The sequence below is a fragment of the Equus caballus genome, chromosome 1 (assembly GCF_041296265.1).
Source record: "Equus caballus isolate H_3958 breed thoroughbred chromosome 1, TB-T2T, whole genome shotgun sequence".
In the NCBI taxonomy this organism is placed as follows: Eukaryota; Metazoa; Chordata; class Mammalia; order Perissodactyla; family Equidae; genus Equus; species Equus caballus.
In genome coordinates, this window is record NC_091684.1 from 25,547,276 (window position 1) to 25,562,846 (window position 15,571).

A 15,571-nucleotide genomic window follows, 5' to 3' on the forward strand; every position below is an offset into this window, starting at 1 on the left:
GTCTGAATCACTCCCAGGTGGTTTAGGTACAAAGAATGGGCCTGTCACACCTAGGAAAAAGAACCATGCATCAGTAGCTTCTAGCTGATCTGCCACACTTCTGGCTAAGGCACCCATTCCTCAGAACGTATCATGGGATCAGCTAACATCCTGCCTCTCCCATACCAGGTAATGACGCTCTCTCCAACAGTTTATATCCTTGACTTCTACAGATTGTTAGTCAGGCAAGCACCATTATCAATTGACTTTTCTTCTAAACTCTACATTGCTTCATTGTGAACTGGGCTTGCAATATACAGAGCCCCTTTATGAATTACCTTTCATTTGATTCCTACAAAAGCAGAGACCTTAAGTAAGGCAGGAGCTATTACTCCATTTACAGATAAGGAAATTGACTGCACTGATGGCCTGAAGACCAGAACTGATTCTGGCTCCACCACTAATTAACTTTAGCAAATCACTTCATCTCACTTGGATCATTTTCTCATTTTCTCTATGCCTTTTGATCAGAATATTCTGAGTCTGGCATTCCCAAGGTGATGGTATAATTGTGACACTCCTACCCATCTCCTCCATTCTTCTTGAGAGGGGAGGAACTAAAGGCAAATGTCTCACAATGTTTACAATTATTTGACACTATCTTAATCTTTGAGTTCTTGTCCAAAGACAACAATTCAAAAGAGGTGAGTATTCCACTCCTTTCCCAAGAAGAAAGTCAGGCAGAGAGACTCAGCATTTGTTTCCAAGCTCTACTTGATCATAAGGACAGATCTGTGAGCAAGTCTACAGGCATTTAAAAACAAAATGTATCTATAGCCCTAACAACATTCTTTGCTTCTCATACCCGGTTTTGGTGTTAGATGAAAAGAAAACAGCCATTTTAATAGATTATAGGTAACCTTACGCAGTCTCGCTCTAGCTCTTCTCCATATGCAAACATTATACCACTTACTAGGTAATTGTAACACAAATATATCTCTCATAGCTTCTTTTCGTTTACCATCACACCAAAACTATAACTGTTAGAGTCATCTCTTCTGACTACATAATTTTACAACTGGTTACTGCATTATATTCTAATTGGCCATTCCTCATTGTGGGACATTTAATTTATTTTCAAGCTTTCTTCAGTTGTTATAGCAAGCAATCCTGAAATTCATATTTTATGTCTATAGCATATATGTCTTTTGTGATACGAATTTCCTTTAAGTAAATTCTCAAAAGTGGAATTAATGGGTCAAGGACTATAAGCATTGTGACTACTTTTCAAATATATATTATCAGGTTACTTCCTGAAAGCAATAAAATAATTCAAATGTTTGGATTTTCGCTAAAGAATCATGCTTGACCATCAGTAAAATTAAAAATCACCTATAGTTTTTGAGAATCTTCTGAAACGAGGAGCACTATTTTCTCTTTGAGCCCCGGGGAAGCACTAGAAGCTCTGCTCTATGCCATGTAGGGGTTCTAAATAGACACTGCTTCTCCATGGCTAACAGCAGAGTGTGGTTAACTGACTTAACACAGTGAGCTCACCTTGACCAAAAATCAGAAGTGAGGGCCTTTGCTTTTCCACAGTTCCCACAAAAGCAGACCCTAAGACAAAGACTTAAGTACAATTTATCTGAGAGACAATCCCAGGACGTACAAGTGAGGGAGTGCAGAAAGTGACGCAGCGAATGCCGGGAGCCAATAAAGCTGTTAATGAGTGAGTGATGTTTTGGGAACAAGGGCTCAATCCTCTCTGGGAGCCTTCAGATGTCTTGTAAAATGTACTACCCCATTGTCTCACAGAAGTTGGGGAAGCTAGGGTATTTGTTTACCACCTCCAGTCAGGTTGCCCTCGGTGTGTCAAATTCCAGCATTTTCAGGGTGCCCTGCTCTCCTGGAACTGAAGAAATCTGTCAGGCAGAGAAAGAAAGATACAGGCTTTTGTGATGCGATGCTATCATGGCATTCAGGAAGTGTCCGCTGAAGCTACAAGTGAGCTTAGAAGTGGACAAGTGGATGTGGGACAGGTCACCAACAGCGATGCTACACCTGGGAATATAGGTCTCTTGCTAACAGTGTTTAATCCAAAGGAAGAATGGCTCTAAGAACCAAGCTCCTTCCTCTAGGAGTTTACCAAGCCTAAAGCAAGCTCTGGGCATTATACCGTGGTCAAAATATAAGAGCTTATAGCATCCAGTTGACGTAAATGTGAATGTATCAATTGAGCCAAAGACTTGAGAATAAGGGATTCTGGGTAATCAGATTTCAAGTTCAACAAAAAATAAATTAAAAGTTCTGTTTTTAACATGAGGAAAATAGTTTTTCACAGTCAGAGGTGCTTTCCTTGTTTTAATAAGAACAGTCCAGTAAACGTGAATAAATAGTTGTTGTTTAGGAACCTGTAAGGCATTGAAATAATCTTTCTGAGATTCAATTTTCTTGATCCATGGATTAAGGATAGGAAAAATATATGGGAGTCTGAGCTGAATGCAAACTTAGTCTAGGATATAGCCTCAGCTTTTAAAGTCTCCTTAACAAATCTTCATTTATTGACTTGTTAACTTTTTTAATAAGCAAAATGCACATAAAAAACTGAGAATAAATGAGAAATCATACTTTTCATATTTTACTTCTTTGAGGTTTTTTTCTGCTGAGTTTATAATATATGGAAATGCTTGGAAACTGAACTCTTTTCTGAGCAGGAATCCAAAGATGGACTAGAACAGTTAGTAGAAATGATTTGAAAGAAAGAGGATAGTTTTTTGCCTTGAGAAAATTAAACTAAAAATACTCAACCCATTTAAAAAAAACAGATAACTCTGTCCAACATAAGAGATATTGGTCAGAAAATAATTATACAAAAATCATAATGACAAGAGAAAAGTTGGCTGTGCCTCTCTGAGCTCCACCAAGGCAGCAGAAATTTACATCAGTGAAATTTGAGTATGATGTTGCTATTTGAAAGGCTATCCCTGCTGTGGAGATGGACATATCAGCCTGTTATCATCTCACACCATTAAGCCTAAAATCATTTAACTCACTCCCCTTTCTCTAATTTCGTACTAATCAGGCAACCTTCTGATTATAATTTTGTTTCCCGCATTGCTCTGTCTGCAGGGTGGGAATGTGCTGGCCATGCTGATACAAGGATTCCAGTCCACAGGGTGACTGTGTTTCCCATGGCAGATTTATGAATTAGCATCCTGATCTACATAATTTTCATGACATGTGGAGCTCTTCTTGGGACGATGTAATCTGGTTTGTATGGCCAGAAGACTGAGGTCCGTAGATATCTTATCATTGTGGGATGACATCTTATCATTGTGGGATGACGTCTCTGTAGGGCTTCTCAGGGCATAAGCCATCTAGCCCCATCCCCTAAACTCCAGCAGCACCATTTGCTAAAGCTTCCCTTTTAAAACATTGATTTGCTATTATTCTGGACCTTCAGCCTGAAAACTCTCACAGGTAAAACTTTCTATCGAGCCCTCAAAAACTTCTACTGTAGAAATCCAAAAGACATATATCCCTCATTATCACCTATTTCAATACTTCGCTGACAAAATGGAAAGGATGATTTTTTTCCCCTTTCTGGACCCATTTCTGATATCACTCAGCAACCTCACACAAAAGCCAGTTCCATATCTGCTAAAAAGAGGGAAGGTCAGATAGGGAGGGGATATGAGACAGACCATGTGGTAGCTTAGGGGAAGGTTTGAGATCAGAGATGCTGGAATATCACTTCCTAGATTTAAATTCTGGTTTTGCTCTATGTGATCTTTGCCAAGATACATGAGCTTTTCTATGCTTTAGCTGCCACATCCGTAAAATGGGGGCATTGATAGCACATGCCTCATAAGGTTATGAGAATTAAATTAAACATTTAAATTAAATGACCACATAGTAAGTGTATGCACATTTTTTAAAAAAACTTATTGTGCTTACCAAATGTGTTAGACTAGTTGCCTAAAAATCCAGACACTAGTATTTGACCTATAAGTTTTATAGACTTTGGATACAAAGTGTAAATCTACTATTCTGGACGGCTGCTGTAATGCACTAGTAACTTTGAGGTTCTCTTAAACCCACATTAGAAGCCTCCTTGACTCATTCTCTGGGAGTTCAGGTGAAGCAAGGGTAGTGTGTATGGACAGATAATTTGTTGCTATGCAGTGTTGTTGGAATATACTCCCAGACCTGCCATGGGGAGCTTTCCAACTTTGTCTTGATCCAGAAATTCTAGTCTACCCTCCCAGGTGCAGCAGAAGAACCAGAACAGTAAGTAATGGTTGAACTTATTGAGCTCCAAGATTCCTTCCAATTCTCATTTCTGGACTCTGAATCGTGTCTATTCATGAACATCCATGCAGTGGAACTCACTCCTTCTTGGTCACTGATCAGAACATTCTAAAGCCTTGTGCCAACCAGCTAAGATTCTTCCAGAGACTGAGAAACCTGATGGCCTGCTGTTGCTCTGGGTTATGATATTGGTTCTTACAACTTTGTAACACAAAGGCTTAAGCATTAGACTAGTGCTGTTTCAGCATTTTGTTACCTTGTGGCAAGAAAAGCTTGAGGTAACAGTTTTCTTAATCAATAGATTTTTATTGCCACTGTACAAATAGAATATATTAGAAGGAGGTGTGTTAAAAAATAATAATTTCCTTAGCATTCTCTGGACTTGTTTGCATCAAAACTTGCCAGCAACCATTGTTCTATAGGTCTTAAATCTAATAGATAGCCTACTTGGGCATTTTCCAGGTGGTAGAGTATGAAATGACTAAAAATAGAAATTTTCTTTCTTTCCAAATTAATTGTCTTGCATATAGTCTGTCAGAGCTTCTCCAAGTATAGCCTTAAGTATTACAATTAGAAGAATGCCAGTTGCTCTGGATGTTTGCCAGATTCAACGTGATATAAAGTATTTTAAATTTGCAGTGATGACTCAGTGCAACGCGCTATTCTGTCTCGACTGAGGGAAACAATTACATTTCAGTCTTATGTAGATAATTGTCTCTTCACGTTAACATAATTCAGACTTGTGCATTGAATTTACGACTTGTAATATTACTTGTGTGTAGTTAAAGTGGATCTCTTCAAGACGTCTTAATAGGCAGGCAGGCTTGGAAGCGTAACTTAAAAAATATATGCAGCAAATGCCAAAAATATTTTAATAGAGGTGTTTATTCTTACTACTCAGGTTACAGAAAAGCAATATGCTTACTTTCTAATGTGTCTAGCTTTCACACTTGATGAACCTAAGTCATTCTGTAAAATTCTCATAAAATGAAAATTCATTTGTGGAAGACTAGTAGATTGGGAGTAAGAAGAAGATTAGCCAGAAGGTGTTGGCTCTTCATCCTAAGCATCTGTGATTCCAACATCTTCCAAACTTCTGCCTAGCTCTTCTCAAATTTTTGGCCCTCCAGGATGTCTTTCTTGCATAAATGGAAATGATCTTGCAGATAAAATCTATCAGTAGTTTGGCTACTATATAGGAAGCATAGTTTTTGTTTTTGTTTTTAATCAGCGGCTTCTTCAAATGGCACTGGAATGCATCTGTAGTGCCCAAGTTCCTCTCTAAATAGCAGCTGAAAATTCTACCATTAAGATGGGTTCATTTGGGTAAACATTGCTGTTCCCATCGAAAGCACATTTATTTCTTGAGGGATCAAACACTGCTACTAACACCACAGTGAGTTTATTGGTTTACTCGACTAGCATTTATTGAGTGTTTATCACTATGTGCCAAACACTAAACTGGTGGAAAGATGGCAATCTTAGTTGGTATGTGCATGCCTTTACCTGAAAACATCTTGCTCATTTTGCTCTTGCAAGAGCAGAATCCATATTCTCCAAAGCTTTTATGCAGAAACCTACTCTGCTGTAGTGACAGAGCAGGCCTTATTTAAACCAAATTCATGAGCTGTTTTAAAAACAGGCACTTCTGTGAACTTACCTCCTTGTCCCCCTTGGTTCATTTATAAATAATTTGCGTGCTGCTTCCGTTCTGTGTTTGGGGAATAAACTGCAATCTATTTACCAAAAATGATTAATATCCACTCCTACTCAGTGATATATATAAAAAATTTATTTTTTGCAAATAACTTGTTTGCTTGAAAAATCAGGTACATTAAAAAGCATGAGAAGATCTTCTTTTTGTTATCTGTGTTCAGTGAATATTTAAAGTAGAAGGGCCCTTAAAGGCCGTCAAGTTCATTTCTTCATTCTGTGTAGGAAGGCTGGAAGGACTGGAAGATGACACTCCAGGGACCCCTTCTATATCCTCAAGCAGAAGTTCCTCTGAGATTTGAAAATGTTATTTTCCCCTAAGATTGTCCAATTCCTAGCTTTAACCAAGGGGGAAAAAATAGATGTCAAAAATAATGGAATGGCTTTCTTTCTTGAGTCTAGTTCATTAGAAAAAAGGCGTGGTTGAAAGTTCCATAAATTCAGAGTGTTAAAAACTGCCAACGCATATATACTGCTGATTCCTGGTTTGTTTCGTCTGTCTGTCTTCTACTTTGAGGACTCTGGGATAGCTCCTTTCTTTCCCAATGGCCATGGAATCCAACAACTAAAATTTTTATATCCTTTGAGTTTTTTTCTGCCTTAATGGATAGAGTGTTTAGCCCTTGAACTAAGGAAAAATCAGTGTCCTTGAGATCTGGGTCCTGCCTGTGTCACCAATGACTTGCTGTGTGATCCTAGGTATGTCCCTTCCCCTCTTTGCCTCAGTTTCCTCTTTGGTATAAAATAATGACAGATGACAATCTCTAAGATCCCTACCACCTCAGACAATGGAGAGTTGTGACATTCAGACACCAAGACACTTCCCTGGTGGTTTGGCACAGTGCTCGGCATAATCTCAGGGACATGTATTTACATCTCTTAGTGTCCAAACATCAGTAAGGCTTTTTGAGTTGCTTGATAGGGTCCGTTCTCTGGAAATTCTTGTTTCCCTGCCACCAGTATACTGTTGCCAATCCATTTTTAAAATAAAATTTGTATCTTATTTTTCTCTTGCTTTAAAAATATTTTTTTTATTTTTTTGGAAAAAGTCCAAACTCCCTAACAAGGCCTCTGAGACTGACTGAATGTGGGTCCTGAGTACATTTCCAGACTCATTTCTTGCAATTTCCCCCTTTCTTTTCACATTCCAGGCATATTTATATACTTTCAGTTCTCATTTCAGTTCTAACATCTGCCTTCTCATTGTCCCAAGAACTCTCTTGTCCCCTGTGCGTGGCCTGGCTGACTCCTATGGATCCTCTATATTTCAACTTAGATGTTCCTTCTGGAACACATTTCCTGAATGCCTCAGTCCCCAGAGATAGCCAGGTGCGTGTCTTACATGCTCCTGTAGCTCCAGATATTTCTTTCTCACAGGTCTTACCCTTTGATGCAAAGGTCACCTGCATTTATTGCTTTACATTTTACTTTCTGATGCATTGTTTAGTTCTTAGTATCATGCAGGATGTAGAACAGGTGCTCAGTAAACATTTGTGGCATGAACGAAGGAAAGAATGAATGAATGGAAGTAGAAAGACACTTGTAAGGCTTAATAGCCCAAAAGATCTCTCTCTTCATATCCCAACTAGCCAAGGAGTTCCAGAGTTTCTGTAAGCAGAACTTCCTCCACAGTATCTACAGTGGGTGGTCAACAAAGACAAGGGCACCATCTCCAGAATGGCCAAGATCACCATCCTGGGCACCCCTTTCTAAACACTATAGAGTGCTTAAATGCTTCTTGTATCGTGCCATTCTCCTGCTCCAATACTCTCATTGTGTCTCTGTTTCCAACCATTTCTATTGTATTTTTATCTCTGGATGGCATAGAATATCCTCCTTGATCACAACCCATGCAGCCCATTCAACAATTCCCTTTTCCTCTTCAGTTGGTACTACATATTTCAAACATTGGTACACTCTACTGTCACAGCCACATGTTAAAGTTTATTCCCATTTCTGTATCTTCAGACCTTTATTTGTTCCAGGTGGGATGTTCCCATTCCCTTCCACCAAAGCCCATTCACCCTTCAAGGAGCATTGTGAATCTTTATTAGATCATTTTAATTGAGCAACTTATGAGATTCCCCAGTTGGCATGAAAAGAACCTAAACATCTGGGGTCTCAAACAGGTATTGCCTTTGTCCAAATTCAACCCACAGAACTTTTTTGTTTGACCCATGTTACGCTTTTTAAAAGTTAATTAACTATCAACAGTAAAAAAGTAAGAGAGTTTGCACAAAGGTAAGGATTTGGGGTTATCTCTTGAAAAACATCAGAACATCTGGCACCAGTGGGTGGGACAAAATTCCCACAGAGCAATAATCATTTGATGCTGAGATGCACCTTCTACCTTTAGATGGTCAATGACCTCATCAGTTACCATCATCCTCCCTTGGCTCTCATTACTCATGCATGTTAGTTGCCTGACCCCTATAGGAGTTTGAGACCCCTAGATAGGGTGGTTTGGGCGTGGTGTAAGAGAATTACCTGCTGAATGAGGGACAGTGCTCACTATGAACTCCCCTACCTTAAGTATATCTTTCCACTGATTTTTTTCCTCTTAATATTATTCAGGGGACACTAGTACTAAAAGAATTCATTGTCTCCATCTTTCTTGCACAGAGTATTCACACATCCCTGGTGGCCACTGAGATAACAGGGAGACAGAGTCAGAGAAAGATTTCAAAAGGCTTCAACCTAGCGCTTAACAACATATGCTCCCTTAAAAATACAGGAATTTATTAGAATGCCAACTATTGGAATTTCAATTTTCTGTTAGAAATCATCTTCTCTCCCTCTTTTTCTTTGTGTTTTTGAAAGCTGACGTGCATAATTATTTCTTGTTAAATATTGAATAAAAAAGCCCAGGAGATATTGTCAAGGCTGTTTAGGGTGTTGGGAGGAGGCGGGGCAGCAGGAGACCAGTAAATAATGAAGGCTTTCCTGTGTAACAACAATATTGTTGTTCATGCTGTCTGACAAAATTAGTTATTAGTTACTTGCATTTTTTCAAAACACAATACGGTTCTGATCTATCTGCACAATTTAGAAAGTACCTAGAATTTCTTCCATAATATTATTGCTGCAAATTTTTTGTGTGGATATCCCCCAGAGTATTCAGTGGGCAGTGAACAGAGGCTTGGTCAAGAAACAGAGGGGGAACAAAAAGCCGCAAAAACCTCACAACTGGAAAATTTAATTTATTCTTGGGGCACTCAGGATCAGGGAAATACATGGGAACTGAGAGGTGGAAGATTTAGATATAATATATTGAAGCATTTTCAAACTATACTAAGTCTCTGAAAATAGTCTAGTTTTCCCCAGAAGTTAGCGAGTTCCTTGTCACAGAGATATTTGAGAAGACATTGGATGGCCATTTGTGGGGGAGTAGGTGCTCAAACATCTAATATAGTTTGGACTATAACCTCTCATGTCACTTCTAGACCATTCATATTTGTGTAAGGCAATTTTATGCCTCTCAAACACTGATAAGAAATCCATTCATATTTATCAAAATTTTAACAGTAGTATACACAAGGTGTTGGGGTTATGGACCATCTTTAATTTCTTCTTTAAATTTTCTGAATTTTTAAAATAAGCCCATATACTTTCTTAAACAGAGAAAAAAATTATAAATTTTAAAGAGAAACCCTGACTATTCCTTTTGGGTTGCCTAAGGAAGCCAGCCCTGCTACTTGAACTTGGAGCATCACAAATAAACTTTGAATTTTTGGAACAGCCAAATGTTCCACAAGAATAGATGAGGTACCTAATGCAGCTTCAAAATTAATTTACATATCACCTTTAAACAGTGCGTCCTGGTTATCTCTAAAGAACAGCATGTCTCCCTCCAGAATTCCTCATCGCATATACTTTAGCTGACACCCGTTTAACTACTTATGACCTGGAATTAATTGTCATCATCTCCTGTGTGTTTATTCTGCCTACTCAACTACATTGCAAACTTTGAAAAAGTAAGGTGTCCCTTGGCAGCAATTAGCAGAGCACTTAATGAACTTGTAGGTATATAATTTAAATGCCTCTAGTGTGTGCTTTGCCATGTTCCAAACCAAGATAACCATGTCTCTCTGTCAGGTCCATTTTTGTTCATCTTTATATTATTACATGTCTCGTTCAATTGTAAATGATGCCTAAAGGATAGAGACATTAAAAGGTATTTGCATGAAGATTTATGCAGATATATTTTCACAGTTTTTTCAAACAAGGGATATTTAATGATAAGTCATCTTCCCATGGTGTGTGTGTGCATTATTCCTCGATATACAGGGAAATAATGGCACAACTCCTGCATACAATAACCAGGAAATTATATGCATTGGCTTTTAGAGTGAAGTATATTTCTTTCTAGTCTGCTCTCACCTCTCTCCTTCTACTACTCACATTCGTTTGAGGTAATGTTCTTCCTGTCCTTGCTATTCTTATTATCATTTTCACTTTCCCTGAGACCAAAGAAACTAATGGGAAGAAGAGAGAAGACGTAATTCAAGTACATATTGGAGATGTGGGTTGTTGCTGTTCTGAATATACCTATAGTCCCACTGTAAGTAAAATACAAATTTAAGAGAAGTTTTGCAAATTTATGATTGGGGGCATAGTTTTAATCAAAAGGCACTTAGAAATGTCACTAATTTAGTTTCTATTAAAACAAGTTTTTCAAAAAATGCTATTTTAAATGAAGGGGTTTTATGTTAGACCAGGGTTAGTGCCAATATTGGTCATTCTTGGTATGCTTCCACTTTCATAATCATATTCATCTCTGGATAAAATATTTTTAGCTAATCAAGCTTATTCAAAATTTTTCTGAAAAAAATACTATAGGAGGTGTTATAGGTACAGGTCAGTGTAAGCAATTTTCAACCTTCACCTCAGTGGTACTTAGATAATGATTGACCAGTTTCGGGTGCAAAGGCCCACTTCTCTTGACTCAAAGCTGGACACATTTTGTGGTGCAATTTACACTTCAGAGCCTGAGGCTAGACCTCATCGGAACCCCTATATTGGCTGCTCCTTCCAGTTCCCTAATTTGCCTCTTTCCCATGCAGATTTCGCTGTGGAGCACTCCTTTGACAACTGCTTGCACACAAATCCCTGTTTCAGGCTCTTCTTCTAAAAAATCAAACCCAAGACAGATTACCTTAAAATTAGATTGAAAGAACTAAATCGTGTGCCTTGACAATAAATCTGTGATAATAATATCCATAGTGCATAAGAATCTTTAGCATAGTCATAATGGAGAAGTAATTGGGGTTTTTACTTTAGACCAGTGCTTCTCAACCAGAAGTAATTATGCCCAACAAGAGACATTTGGCAACGTGTGGAGCCAATTTTGGTTGTCGTAAGTAGAGTCGAGGGAAGGATGCTACTAGCATCTATTGAATAGAAGTGATAGATGCTGCTAAATATTCTGCAATACATGAGACATCCCCTCACAAGGAAGAATTATTGAGTCCAAAATGTCAATAGTGCTACTCCTCAGAAGCCCAGCTGTAGATGCAACATGCTTGTTGATTCTGTGTGTGTGCGTGTGTGTGTGCGTGTGTGTGTGTGTGAATGTGCCTGTATGGTCTTTAAGTCACACTACATTGCCCCTACTTCAAACTAAAGGGAGTGCATCCACTTTTGTTTCCCTGAATTCATGGATTTTGATTAAAGCCCTGTAATTAGAAGTAAAAAAACTACCCAGACATAGGTTGGGATGCATTCAGACAACAGTTATAGAGACACTTGATGCACCAAGACAAACTACTCCTCTTTATGAGTAGATATTTTACTTCTTCAGTGAGGTAATTGTACCCTTCACCTTGCTCTGCACCTCCCATCCCTAGCAACATTCTTATATAAGAAAAGGACTAACTCTTTTTTTTTTTTTCTTGCTGAGGAAGATTTGCCCTGAGCTAACATCCATGCCAATCTTCCTCTGTTTTTTAGTATGTAGGCAGCCAGCACAGCATGGCTGCTAACAGAGCAGTGTAGGTCAGTGCCCAGGAACTGCTCCTGAAGCAGAGTGCACTGAACTTAACCATGAGGCTACCGGGCCTGGCCCAGGACCAGCTCTTAGATAGTTTGTTTTGAAGTATGTACCTACTAGACGATTATTTGAGGTGGATTATGTTTTGTCTTGTGTTTTGTTTTTATTTGCCTGGCTCAATGAAGTTAGAATCTTCTGTTATAAATGCATTTATGCATCTTGTGAATATATGTGTATATTCAAGAATATACCCACAAGTACATATGTATTTGTCATTTTCTATACGAATTATGGTTATTAATATTCTCAAAGAATTTGAGTTCTTCTTCTCTCTTTTGACAAGAAGAAGTTAAACTAAGTTAGCAGTTCCATTTTGTGACTCGAATATTGGCACACCCTTTGTGTACATCCTTAGTAAATCAGGGCATACTGACTTCATTCCCAGAAAGCAACAGTGGTGTGATTTCTGCCACCTGAATTTTTGTCTGTGACAATGTTCAGTCTCATTGTGTTTGAAATACATATCACTCAGCTCATCCCATCTGCAGGGACAGTTTGAAAGGGCTGACTCCCTTTTGTGTTGGTTCTGAACCCACCTGGCGCTCAGTGGAATGGATTTCCTTAGATGATCTGAATGTCAACTGACGGAGGGGCTGCTGGTAGATCAGCCGCTGACAGCTTTCTCACGGCCCTTTGTGGGGCCACAAAGAGCCCAGGAAAGGCTTGGCTTGTGGGAAGGGGGGCACTGCAGGGGTATCTTAGCAAAAGTTGATGTCTGAAAATCCAACTTTACACAAATGATGAATAATGGGCAGACTACGGAAAATAATTCTGCATTTTGTGGATTTCATGAGAGAGTTCCTTTAAATTGCATTACCCAAGAACATTTATGATATAATTTAATTTTCAAAAAAAAAAATCATACAGAACATTACAGGAAATGGTTCTTTTCAGCACTAAAATTGTAAATCATAGACAATTAGTGTTGGGAGAGACCTTATTGACCACACAGCTTAAATTCTAATACTTTAGCTCTCAGAAGAAGTACTTAAAGAGGCGTCGTACCTAACAGTCCAGATTCCCTCGACCTCATGGTAACCCTGACTTGATAGCTTATATTTTATAAAGGAGTGGTCACATACCTAGAAAAGCTTGGGTTGGGCTAATGCTGACTTTCCTGTGCAGAACTTCCCTTCCTTTGGAGAATTTACACAGCCGTTGTTGACTCTGGAAGTTACACTCCCTAAAGACTCTTTCACAACTCCTGAGTCTGTTATTATCCTCAATGCCGAAATTATCAGCCTTTCAGGGGAGATAATCAATCAACTTGATGGTTCAATAAGTTCTTGTTAAATTGCATTGAACCAGGTTTGTTCACCCATCCATCCATCTGTCCTAGACTCTGGGGATACCATGGTGAAAACATACAGAGGTTTAAGTAGACCAGATACTCTCTTGATGGGTTTTTGTGGCACAATTCTAATGCAAAGGCTAGGAATGGCCTTAGCCCTCCAAAACACTTCCCTCATCTGCTCTCTGAAGCTTGAAACTCTTTAAACAGTAATGGGCATCCTTGGGAGGCAATGAGTTCTCTGGAAAACCAAGTTTTTAAGCATTTAACTGGGATAGAGAGTGAGGATTGATTCAAGTATCAGGCTGAAGTGCTGGTTACAAATCCATTATCCTGGGCCTCAGTAGTGCTTGTCTGCCTTGCAGCCCTTCCCCTCTCTTTCCAATAACAGACTCAGTCTTCTTGATTTTAGGGATTGGCCAGGATCTAGTCTAAGCCAAAAGGAATATCTATACCCCTTGACCATATTTATTTATTTATTTATTTATTTATTTATTTTTTAAAGATTGGAACCAGAGCTAACAACCGTTGCCAATCTTTTTTTTTCTGCTTTTTCTCCCCGAATCCCCCCAGTATACAGTTGTATATTTTAGTTGTGGGTCCTTCTAGTTGTGGCATGTGGGACGCCACCTCAATGTGGCCCGATGAGCTGTGCCATGTCCGCACCCAGGATCCGAACCGGTGAAACCCGGGGCTTCCAAAGTGGAGCACACGAACTTAACCACTCAGCCATGGGGCCTGCCCCGGACCATATTTATTGATTCAAGGATAGGCTCCTCACCCATATTGTGCCAGCCAAGGCGTTCCCTAGGACTTTAAAATTGGGATCCAGAATTTTCTCTGAGCCTGGAGCTGCCAGTGACCCTACCCTTTGCCAAAAGAAGGGAGCAGAACTGCAAGTTAGCCTCTGAAAAGTAGAAAGAGCCTCCATGCATGTGAATGTCTATATCCAGAAGTGATTAAGAACAACCAAGTAGTTGAAAATACAGGTTTTATAGCCAAACTGCCTGGGTTCAAATCTGTAGTTCTCTGCTAATCATGAGACCTTGAGAAAGTTATGTATCTTCCCTTTAGCTCAGTGTGATCTTAAGTAAAATGAAGATAACAATACCTTTAACATCTATCTCTTAGGGATATGATAGATTAAAGATGGCCTCAAAGTCTTTGATATTCCTTTCATCCAGAGGTAGGGTTGATGCTCCCTACTCTTGAATCTGGGAAGAGTCTGTGACTGCTTTAGAATACAGTAAAAGTAATGCTGTGCCAGTGGCCTGGCCCAGGCCTTAAGAATCTAGCAGCTTCTACTTTCTCTCTCTCAGAACAGTACCTTTCATAGCCCTGAGCCACCTTGTAAGAAATCCAGCACCCTACTGAAGAGATCATGTGGAGAAGTTATAAAACTACATGGAGAATGAAAGCCCAGCCTGCCAGCCATTCTCACCAAGGTGCTGTGGATGCACATGGAATGATCTTGGAGGCTCTAGATCTGCCCAGCCTCAGTGGAAAACCACCAAGTGATTTCAACCAATGCTATATGGGGTAGGTTGCAAAGCCACGCCCTCCCTGAATTCCTGACCCATACAAACTTGAGATATGGTTGTTGCTTTCAGCCACCAAGATAACCAAAACAGAGATGTTTTAAGATTAAATGAGTTAAAATAAAGTGCTAGCAATAATGACTGCCAATAGTAATGTTTGAAAAACTAATTATTATCATTGCCCTGGTTCTGGTCTCTCCTCCAAATTTGATTGCTGCACTCCTTACTCAATACTGAGCTAGCATTCTAATAAATCCCCACATTTCTCTGTAATCTATTTAGAGTTAGGGTCTTGTACCTTGTCTTCAAGTGGGCTCATGCAAATATAATGTTTAAGATCCCTGAGATTCTAAGTCTATATGGATGGTCCATCAGACAAGTCTCACAGAGATAAATAATTTTCTTTTTCATCTTTATTCTCTTTTTTTAAATCTCTGATTTTACTGTTATCTGCCACAATCTTTGACTTCATTAAAAAAACCAAACATAAAAACAAACTCTTTATCTCCAAAATTTACAAAGTAACAAGTTCTGCCTTTTGGTTTTTTTTTTTTTCATTATTATACAATTTGTGGGGAGTGGAACCATCCACGTTAGCAAGCTTTTCAATGAAGAATCCACCTTTCCCATTCTTCTGTACCACAGCAATGAATGAGAAGACAGAAAGAAAAGAGAAATTCGCTCTGGGAG

The 15,571-nt window shown here is 39.0% G+C and overlaps 1 long non-coding RNA gene across 1 annotated transcript in view; it reads left to right on the top strand.

The window, feature by feature from the left end:
- Window positions 1-14,882, top strand: part of LOC138923220 (uncharacterized) — a 49,519-nt gene extending 34,637 nt beyond the window's left edge. Inside the window, exon 3 of the long non-coding RNA XR_011436537.1 lies at window positions 14,668-14,882. This is a non-coding gene — a long non-coding RNA (uncharacterized lncRNA). The remainder of the gene's footprint in view (window positions 1-14,667) is intronic.
- Window positions 14,883-15,571: the final 689 nt, after the last annotated feature.